Genomic DNA, 10,662 nt, shown 5'->3' on the forward strand with positions numbered 1-10,662 from the left:
GTGAAAGGCAGCAGGCGGCCTTCTGGGCCTGAACAGCATGGGCCTGACTGAAAGGGAGAAGGTACAGAGCGCAGGGACAGAGCAGGCTGTCCGATTCCTTGAGATGGAAGTTTCCCGGGTGCCGGCCTGGCTGTGGCCTTGCTGCAGCGGGGGTGCCGCTGTGGGTCCTTGCCAAATGCGGCGGTCCTTGGATATCTGAGTGATGATTTATAGAAGAAAACTCCAGCCCTCCTGAGGTCAGAGTCCTTGTGAATAACAAAACATTTTGTCCTGCTGTGCAAGCCTTGCACTTGCGGTGTTCTGAGGCTGTCAGTGCCTCATCAAAGAGATGGGAGCACAGAAAGGGAGGAGAAACAGCTGGGTTCAGTTACGCTTAAGATACATATAGTTTGGAAATAAATTATCTGTCAAAGAGTGTTTTGTTTCTTGCTTATTCCAGCGTGTTTGAAAATGTTTGAATTGTTTGGTGGAGGCCAGGATTCTCTAAGGATCAAGACTTTCGTTTGGCTGCATGCGGCTGTTAACACTTAACGGTGCTTTTCTGCTTGGGTTCACGTGGTCTAAATCAAATGAAATAAACGGCTAACTGCACATTCAATCTGATGAAGCGCTAGGTCTCTAAAACAAATTGTCACACAATGCTCATAGGTCCAACAGCAAATACAGGGACTCCACTTTCAGAGACCATACAGTATGCTACAGTTGCTCCTTACCTCCCAGTTACTAGGTGGATCTAGCCTATGGTTAACGTTGCCCGGGCTATTGTAATGTTCTCCTAAGGGATCTGTTCACTTTGACCCTTGACCTCTCAGTAGTCTAAATTCAGCGCAGCAACCAGAGATTTGTTATGTGTATAACATTCCTGTATCAATCAGTTTTCTCCAGAGAAATTGTATCAAAAAGATACATCCTAGCATAAAGAAATTGGCTTTCTTTATTTAAAAACATTGGCTCCCTAATTAAGGAAACCAACATATTTAAAATGCGCAGGGCAGGTTGTCAGGCTAGGGAACCAGGAAAGAGCTTATGTTCTGCTCGGATTCCCTTTCTCTGAAGCAGGGCAGTCTCTTGCTCTATTCAGGTGACCCCTGATTTAGTGAGGTACTCGTTATGGAGGAGAACCTGCTGTATTCCACATTCACTGCTTTAAGTGTTCACTTCATAGAAATATCCAGAGTAACGTTTGACCTTTTATCAGGTACCACAGCCTAGGTGGTTTGCACACATAACTGACCATCATACCTCCTGCAGGTTCCTCCTCATTTGTGCTCAGCGCTGGCAACACATTGGAATCACTTGAGGTCTTTTAAAAAAAATCACTGATGTATTATTGGTCCTGACCTAGAAAGTCTGATCTGGAATAAGACCTAGACACTGGGATGTTTTAAAGCTTATAAGTGGTTTTAATGCCCAGTAAAGATTGAGATTCCCTGTTATAACTTGTCTGCTCCCACAACTATGACCTCCTTGTTCAATTCCCTATAGACATTCTTGCCTATTTTTCAAACAATCTAAATAGACAAACACACACATATATGCCTGCATGCACACACACACACACACACACACACACACACGCACGCACGCACACAAACACTTTTCTGGGGACTCATGGCTCACCTCCTTCTGAGCTCTTCTCAGACGCCATCTCATCTTCAACACCTCCCGTGGCCGCCCTGTACAGAAAAGCAATCCCAATACCTACCTCGTTTATTTTTCTCCATGATGTTATAACCGCACGAACACCATTACTTATTTGTCACACCTATTTATGTATCCCCTCCTCTACTATGAACATTCCATGAAGGTGAGACTATATTTGTTCTACTCATTGCTGGACCCCCCATGTCTCAGAACAATCCTGGTCAGCTAACAAGGGTTCCACAGACATTGTTGACTGAATGAATGAATGGTTTTCCAACAAGTACAGAATGGTTTTCCCAACAATTCAAGATGTCCTCCTATACACTCAATCCATAGTTTTTAGCTGCCAACATAAGTTTCTTGCAAAAGACCAGGTCAGAGCATGTGAGTGCTTTGGATAAGCCAATTATATGGAACCATAGTCAGGCACCAAATGCTATGCCTTTAGCCGGAATTTCAAATTATTTCATCAACACTCATTTTGGTAGGAACAGGGGCTTGAGCAGGGAGAGGTGACTTTTCATTGCTATGTGCTTCAGGCTCCAAAGTGTCTCATTTCTGTTTGTAACTAGTCACAGATGGACTCTCACATTAACTAGAGGCCATATTTATGTTTCCACCCACTGTTGATTGGCACCTCCATTAGAGAGGAGTGGTTACTGAATAGATTCAGGAATCCAGTTTGGATATCACAGGTAGGAATTTCCCAAAGGTAGAATTGTCCAGCTGTGCAACTTTGCTTTCCTGTTTTCAGTTTATAGGAGGTCCTCAGCAGGCATTTGTTTAAATTTTGTTATTATTTAACTGTTTCAAATGCTTTTGGGGAATGCTTTCCAGGGCACTGATCTAATCCTAGAGTCAGAGTTTGGATGAAAATTTCTTGAGCTTATTTCTTTCCTGGCCTTTTCAAAACATACATGACATTTCTGGGCCTGGGGAGTTCCACAACCTCCATGAGCCTCTCAAGAAGTTCTAGTACACACTTCCTTGTCCAGGTTATCCTAGGAAAACTTTCTTAATAAAAGATTTGCACACAGTCCTTGACTTAGGTCCTCTCCATGGATTCAAACTTAAGATATCTAGCATCAAATCCAAAGCACTTGTGCATATATTCCCTCTATATGAATGGACAAATAAATGAATGGATCTTTAAAACTCAATGTGGTGTCATCTTGTAATACAATTTCTCTACTTTACAACTTACCATATGAGATACTATACAGGAGGTTGAAAAGGAAATGTTCTCTTGCAAGCTGGACATGAACAGATATAATTTTCTTGGAAATAAAACTCCTGTTTCTACCTCACTAGTGCATTGACCATGTACTGCAAAGTTTATCAAACTGTTTATTTGCATGATGGAATTATCCCCTCTGAACTCATAAAAGGTAGAACTTCTGGGATGTTATGAAATAAAGTACACAGAAGATACCTACCTTCAAACTCTTGCTCACTTGCCTCTTTGATCTCTTTTGGTCCTAAGACATTAGGGAATCATCTCATACCTCATTGCCACCCTCAACTGGTGAATGTCTTCAAGTAATAATACTTTGGATCAACAAAGTCAGGTAAACCTGTGGCTATCCCTGTGTGTATATGTGTTTATGTTGGAGTGGATGTGAGAACATTAATAGGGATTTTTAAAAGTGAGTTATGGGATAGGGTATTGAAGGAAAAGATGATGTGGAGAAACACAAAGTAATATTTCAGCAATTTCATAAGCTCGGATTTGAATGTGAAAGAGTGACAGGGAAGGGAAGCTGAAATAGAAGATCGATAGATTAACATTGTTCCACAGGTTCACTCCTGCCCCGGGATTTCATTCTTTCCCACCTTGTACCCCCATCAATCACCCACCTCTATCTTTCATTATCTTCCCACTTCTGATTGAGGCAAGAGGGTTGAGAATGATCCTGGGAATGCGTTTTAAAAATCATATCATTTGCACTTATGCTGTGGCCCAGATCACACTTGCATGATTGTCAGCACTAGCCAGAGAATCAGTTCTATGGAGGAGGAAGTCAATACCCAGCTTCAAATCTTCACAGAGAAGGAAGCAGTTTAGAGAAATAAAGGGAAAAACAGACCAGCCAGAAGTTTATAATTGTCACAGGGTCAGACATCCAGCAGAGATCTATAAGAGTGAACCAGCAAGAGAAAACCTTGGCACCCAAGAATGCAGAAAAGAAGACTTTGAGATCACACTGGGGAAAGTAAGAAGTGGCATGGCTCCTGATGCACACTTGCTTGGGACTGAAGAAATGAGAAGTGATTAGAAGTGAGAATAGAGTACGACTGTACACATCAACACTTCCTGCAGTGGGAATAGTCTGGGAACAACAGTAATGTGACAGAGAGAGAGGTGTGCAATCCAGGGACAGAAAGCTCCTCTGCAGTGGAGGGCATCAGATGGCTGTAACTTGCGTTCATTATTTACTGCTTCAGGACAAAGTAACCCAAAACTCAGTGGCTAAAAACATCAGTCTATTTATTCACTCACAATTCTCCCATTAGAGCAGGGTTCCATGTGGACAGTTTGTTATGGATTGAATTGTGCCCTCAAAAAGATATGTTGAAATCCTAACCCTTAGAACCAATGAATGTAACCTTATTTGGAAATAGGGTCTTTGTAGATGTAATAAAGTTCAAATGAGGTCATTGGGGTGGGATCTCATCCAATGGCTGGTGTCCTTATAAGAAAAAACTTGGAAACAAGGAGGTAAACTTTGTGGAGATGGGAAGGGGATCTGGAGAGGGGGGATGGGAGGTACTAGAAGGCAGGGGAAGTAAAAGTGACTACAATGTGATATTTCTACATGCCAATACCCTAAGATGAATGTGATTACTACATATTGCAAACATACTAATAATAAAGAAGTTAAAAAAGTACATTAAAAAAAGAAGAAACTTGGAAGGCAGCCAAGGCAGAAGATGGCCACGTGAAGATACAAGCAGAGGATGGAGTTTGCGACCTGCCAAGGAATAAATGGGGCCAGCAGAAGCTGGAAGAAATGGGCAAAGATCCTACACTGAAGCCTTCAGTGGGAGCGTGGCACTACCAGGACACCTTGACTTGAGACTGCAGCCTCTGGAACTCCTGACAGAACAAATTTCTATGGTTTCAGGTCACCTTGCCAGTGTTTCCTTATCATAGTGGCCGTGACAATGCAGGACCCCATGCTTCTGAGGGCTATGTGGCATCGTCCAAGGAGGTTTGACAGGTGGATCCATTCCCAAGATAATTCCATTCCCACTGCTGAGTGGTCGGTGCTGGTTAACAGCTCTGAGCATCTGGGTCTGTCAACCAGGGCCTCTGTTCTCTTCCACATGAACTCTCAGTATGGCTGGCTTAAGCTCCTCACAACACGGCGGTCTCAGGTATTGGGACTTTGTATACAACGGTTGGCTTTCCCCGAGGCAGAAGTTCTAGGCTTTTTGAAGACTAGGGTTTTCAGTGTCATCTCACCCACACACTAGTAGAGAAAGTGGGTAGCAGGGTAGCTCGGATTCAAGGGGTGAGAGGGACACCTGGCACATAAATGTTAAGAGCCTTTAAAGGAGCAGTCTATAATATTTGGAATTCAATATGGTAATAAGTGTTATTCCTCAGATCTGCATAAATTTCTAACGCCATACCAAATGAACTCATAGTGAATCCAAATTTCTGTAAACCACTCTTCCATGCCCACACACAAGTACCCCTTGCGCAGATAAACTATGAATAACTTTTCTCATCTTTGAAAGCTCCCACATAGCCAGTATAAAAGTATTTGTTTATGATATGTTAATGAGAGTTATTACTATCAGTATTTTCCTAGAATCATGCATACAAATATTGGGGTTGGCATACTGGATCAAGATAAGAAGTCTGTGAGAAGGGTAATAAATGAACTTATTTTGTTGATTCTTTAGGTTATAATAAGAAAGAAGACCAACAAGACAGCTCAGAAAGTGGAAAGAAGTTTTTCCATACTGGGCTTTTTTAATCAACGCCAAATGATCAATTTTGGAGTAAATGATAAGAATCCATGGGAGGTTTCCAAGAGTCCACAAATCAAAAATTTGATTGCTTTGTCTAGGGAGCTGTGTTAATTGTCACATCTAGTTTTAGGGATAGCAGGTGAGGTGAGGCAAAAATCCTCCAACAGAGGAGAAATATCCTCTTCACGTCCTCCTTGATACAGTGTTTTCTCTCACTCCCTTCCCCTTGTCCCAGTGTGGCTTCTGAATTCCCTTCAATTTCAAGGGAGAATCATTCTTTCTGAAGTTTCCAATATAACTACAGAAAATTTTAAATGGTTTTAGTCAATTAAACTCAAGAGAACTCTACCACTAGCAACTAGGTGTCAGGCCCTGGTAAATTGTCTTTAGCCCCCAAAAATGCATAAATCCTGTCGGCAGTGGCATCTAGCCTCTCAGAGAAAGAAGTCCATAAAATTTACTTTTCTATTTGGTGATCACCTTCTCCCACCAGCTCATAAAAAATCCATTTAACATATAATATGTTCTTGTTCCACATGACTGACTTACAAATAAATTGCTGGCAGAAGTCAGGGTTTGCCTAGGCTGAGAACAGGCTGGGCCAAATGTTTTCCAGTGCTTTCCTCCAGTCCTTCCAGCTCAGCAGGATGCCGTAGGTCCCTAAAATGTCTCTTCTTTCAGATTTTGACAACTTAGTGCAGTGTGTTCCCAAACTATGGCACAAATGCAAGAGTTGATTTTTCAAAAGCACATGGACACTTTCTATTTTGATAGTTATGTAATTATGTACTTATTTTAATGTGAGCCCGAGATTATTACTGGTGAGTTAGTTTTGTCTTGAATATTGTTGCTTAGAATCAGGTTTTAAAAGTTCTTGCATTTCTACCAGGAGTCTACTTAAGGAAAAGGATTACAGAGTTAGTATCCTGCAGGCTACACAGTCATGAAGGTGGTAACACATGCCTGAAGTTTGCGGATAATGGCTGCAAGGATTTTATCAAAAGTTGCAACACAATGTCACCTCTCAAATGGTCTTTCCAATAAGAATGGAAATATCTACATTTAAGGTGATCAAAAGTTATATAGATCAACGGTTTCAATGTCTTAATTTCTAACATTCTGCTTATTATTTCAGACATTATTAAAGTACCCCAAAAACTTAGATGTCTCAGCAACCGAATTGTAGTTCTGAGACAATCTCTGAGAGAGATAGGCCGAGTAGCACCCGTTAAAAGGCCATGCATCATGACCATTTGGAAATACAGATATGTCCACACAAAGTCCTGAAATGTCACCTGTGAGGTCTGGACCTCAAGCTCAGTCTAGTTATGCATGTGACTAAGCTTCATCTGCCTTTTCTGGGAATTACTACATCTGTTTCTCTTCTGAAGAGTAATAAGCAATTGTAATAAAAATTAATACAATTTTTTTCAAATTAAAATAATATTTTACTGTCTTGTGGTAAAATTAACTTTTGGTTAGCATATAAAAATTAAACAGTCAATATAAAAAGGACAGTTATTTAAATCATCTGTAATTGCAACATACAGTTAACTATGTTAAAAACTGTGGTGATTATTTGTAACATCTCCTAGTACAAATATATTTCACATAAATGCATTCATATAGATCAGTTAAATGTTATTCTAGTGAGCCCACTGCCTTGTGACTATCATTTTTCACTCAGCAAATATTACAGGACTCTCTCTATGTTTTTAAATATGCTGCATCTATAGAAGATCATGTCTCTATAATATAAATATAGCGTGAATAATTCAAGAAATCTTTCCTGTTATCAATGTGATTTCGATTTGACAAAACCTTTGCATTCTTTTGATGAATTTCTATGGTAGAATTTCTGAATCATCAGAGTTTTAGGCTGGGTTTCCTGGGCCATAAGCTAAGAGAGGGGTCTGAAAATAGAAAGCTTGTTGGGATACCTTCAAAATCCTCACTTGCTGGTGTGACGGTTAAGGTGGATTACCAACTTGATTGGCTTGGCAGCTGCCCAGGAGATTAGCAAAGCACACGTCTGGGTATGTCTAGGTGGGTCATGGAGCCATCACCTTGGGGTCTGTCTCTGGTCCCTTGTTCCTTCCTCTCTGGAGCTGTACCCTGCTTTTTCCCAGCCACTATGAACTAAGCAGGTTTGCTCCTCCACAACGTTCTGCTAGGGTGTTTTCGCTGTGGAGCAGATTACCATGGATCAAACCTCATGAAATCACGAGCTAAATTAAACCATTCTTCCTGTAAGTTTTGAGTGCTGGTGTTGTCCCAATGACAGGGAAGCTAAGTAACACATTTGGGTACTGAGGAGTGAAGGAAGTCAAACTGAACAGAGAGAGTTGCTGAGTTGTGATGGACGCACCACAACAGCCTCAGTGGCTCTCACAGGGGGACTCTGGAATGCCACAGGTGTCCTAAATGATACTGACTACACCGAATCATCAGTGGATGTGATTGCTCCCACCTGCAGCAGGCTGTCTTTGGCTGAGGGGAATTACTAGAGAGCAGTTCTGCTGGGAGCCGACAGTTCTATGAGCACTCCTGATAGCGGACCTGCACTGCTGCAGAGGTGGGGGTCTGAGGGAGGGATGTTTTAGCTGTGTGCTGTAATATTATGGGATGGAGAAGTACAGATTTTATAGAAATTTGACATTATCAAATTGATCAACATGTAGGCTCGATCAATTCTCGTTGCCATTAAGTTACATAGGAAAACATACCCTTTCCTCTCTATCACAAAATCTGATGAATGGTAGGAGAGCCATACGCTGTGGAAATAAGCAGCAGGGATCCTCACCTACCAGCAACATTGACTTCACTCTTCTCTGCTATCCTTTGATGACTGATTTATGGGTCCTGCCTTACTAAAGAAAAAAAGAAAAAGACCAGGTATCTCAGACAGGCTCTTTGTGCTGTTTCCTGACAGTCGTACAATAGTTCACTCATTCAGTCTCACCCTCACTGACTCTCTCATGTAAATATCTTATACCTCCATCGTCTCAAGATTTAACACCATGGCCTTGTGTCCTACTACATGGAGAAAACTGAAGTAATCAGGAAGTATTTCCACAAACTCCCACCAATGCAACTCCAAATCTTCCAGAATCTGTAACCCATATCATTGTATTAAAATGAACTCTATTTTTCTTATACAAGGTTTAATTGCTCAGTTTATCCCACTGCAGTGAGGAAAATGCAAATCAAAATGAAACTGAGATTCCATCCTACCCAGTCAAAATAGCTATTATCAAGAAGCAGCGGGATGTTGTGGTGCCCACTCTCCTGTATTCCCAGCACTCAGGAGGCTCAGACAGGAGGATCACCTTGAGGTCCAGGCCAGCCAGTGCTACACACTGGGTTCAAGTTCATCTAGAATTGTGTAGCAGAAGCCTGTCTTTAAACAAAAAGAATGAATACTGGTGAGGACGCGGGGTAAAAGAAACCTTCCTACACTGTTTGTAGGAATGTAAACTTGTCTGACCACTATGGAAATCAGTATAGAGATTCCTCAAAACACTAAAAATAGATGTGCCATTTGATCTAGCTATCGTACATCTTGGTATACTGCCGGAAAGTTGAACAGAGTATATTGTAGCAATGTGTGCATAATGGTACAATGTACAATCCTGAAGCTGTGGAAACAGCCTAAAGGCTCATCCAGTGAAAAGTGGACTTTTAGAGGTGGGGAAGGGCATCAGAGGAGGGGTGGAGGGATGGAAGAAGAAGATAATGGAGAAGAAAATAATCAGCATGTGTTACATGCATGCACCAACATACCAAAGCAAATTTCTTTAGGTTTTGTCACCCAATTTAAAAATGATTTATACCCACCGTTTCTTGATCTCAGTTGGTAGGATATGGATCCAGCAGTTCTCTCTTCTCTGTCCTATATCTTCAATAGTTTTCCTCCTTAAAGAAAGAAATATTAGATCATTCTCATCAGAAGATAAATTGCTATTATTTCTCAATGAAGAAAACACCCTTCTTGTACCCATTTGCTGTCTAGCTCTTCCTCCATCTGTCAGGTCTTCTTTAGAGCAAAATGCTTCAAAGCTTTTGTTTTTAGTCCCTGTCCCCAATCACTCTCTTCCAAGTCCCTATTAAATATCACCCAGTCTGGCTCCACAGATAGTTTTCTCTTGGCTTCCCTCCTGTTCACTGGCCGCACTTCCACTGCTCCCTTTGACTTATATGTGTTGCAGGACCCCAGGACACAGTGCTGGGAGTGTTTCCCTTCTCCTTTAGCATTCCTCCACTGGTGCTGCATTCATCCTCATGGCTTTGAAGCATTCTCTGATAATCTGTGAGATACATAATTTCCCACAGTTATATCTCCAGCTCAAGCTGCACACTGAACACTGAACTCATATCCACTCTCTTTTTTGGAATCTTGTTTTTAAGGCTCATATTTACCTGAAACTAGGAATGTCCAAATCTGAACTCGATCTTCCTCCTTCCTTCTGTCCCTTCTATTGCCTCTCCCATCTCATTTCATAGCAAGTCTGCTATTCCACTTCCTGTTCTATTTTACTGCCAAAATACATACAGTCGTCCCTCCTTCATCCCATAATTCACTCTACCAGGAAGTCCTGCTGGCTCTACCTCCAAAGCACACCTTGGATCCATCTACTTCTCACCATTTCCACTGCTACCACTCTGGTCTGAACCATTCTCATGGTCCCCTTTAGAGTGACTTCTTAATATAGCAGACAGAATTATGTTTCAATCTAAGTCAAGTTATGTCTTTCTTCTGCTCAAAATTCTCCAATGGCTCACTTTTTCTCTCATAACAAAAGACAAAAATCATTACAGAAGTCTACCAGGCTCATGGGATCTGGTCCCTTGCCACCCCCTGAGCTCATCTTTTATCACTCTCACCCAAGCCTCTTCATTCCAGTCACCCAGTATCCCTTAAATACACTGATTTTCTTTGATATCCTTTCCCATTTAGAGCTTCTGAATTGTCTACAATGTTGATGTTCTTTCAAATCTTCTCCCACTGAAGTTTCTAAGTTGACTCTACCTTTGTCT

General features: G+C 41.4%; 1 long non-coding RNA gene across 1 annotated transcript; it reads right to left on the minus strand.

Moving 5' to 3' along the window:
- Nucleotides 1-512: 512 nt before the first annotated feature.
- LOC106150184 lies at nucleotides 513-9,537 on the minus strand. The gene is made up of 3 exons (XR_001236844.1): nucleotides 9,463-9,537; nucleotides 1,621-1,676; nucleotides 513-560 (listed from the first exon to the last, which is right to left on the minus strand). It is a non-coding gene; the product is annotated as an uncharacterized LOC106150184 (long non-coding RNA).
- Between the last annotated feature and the right edge of the window lie 1,125 nt (nucleotides 9,538-10,662).

Source organism: Chinchilla lanigera, unplaced genomic scaffold (assembly GCF_000276665.1).
Source record: "Chinchilla lanigera isolate Chin_1 unplaced genomic scaffold, ChiLan1.0 scaffold00066, whole genome shotgun sequence".
Lineage (NCBI taxonomy): Eukaryota > Metazoa > Chordata > Mammalia > Rodentia > Chinchillidae > Chinchilla > Chinchilla lanigera.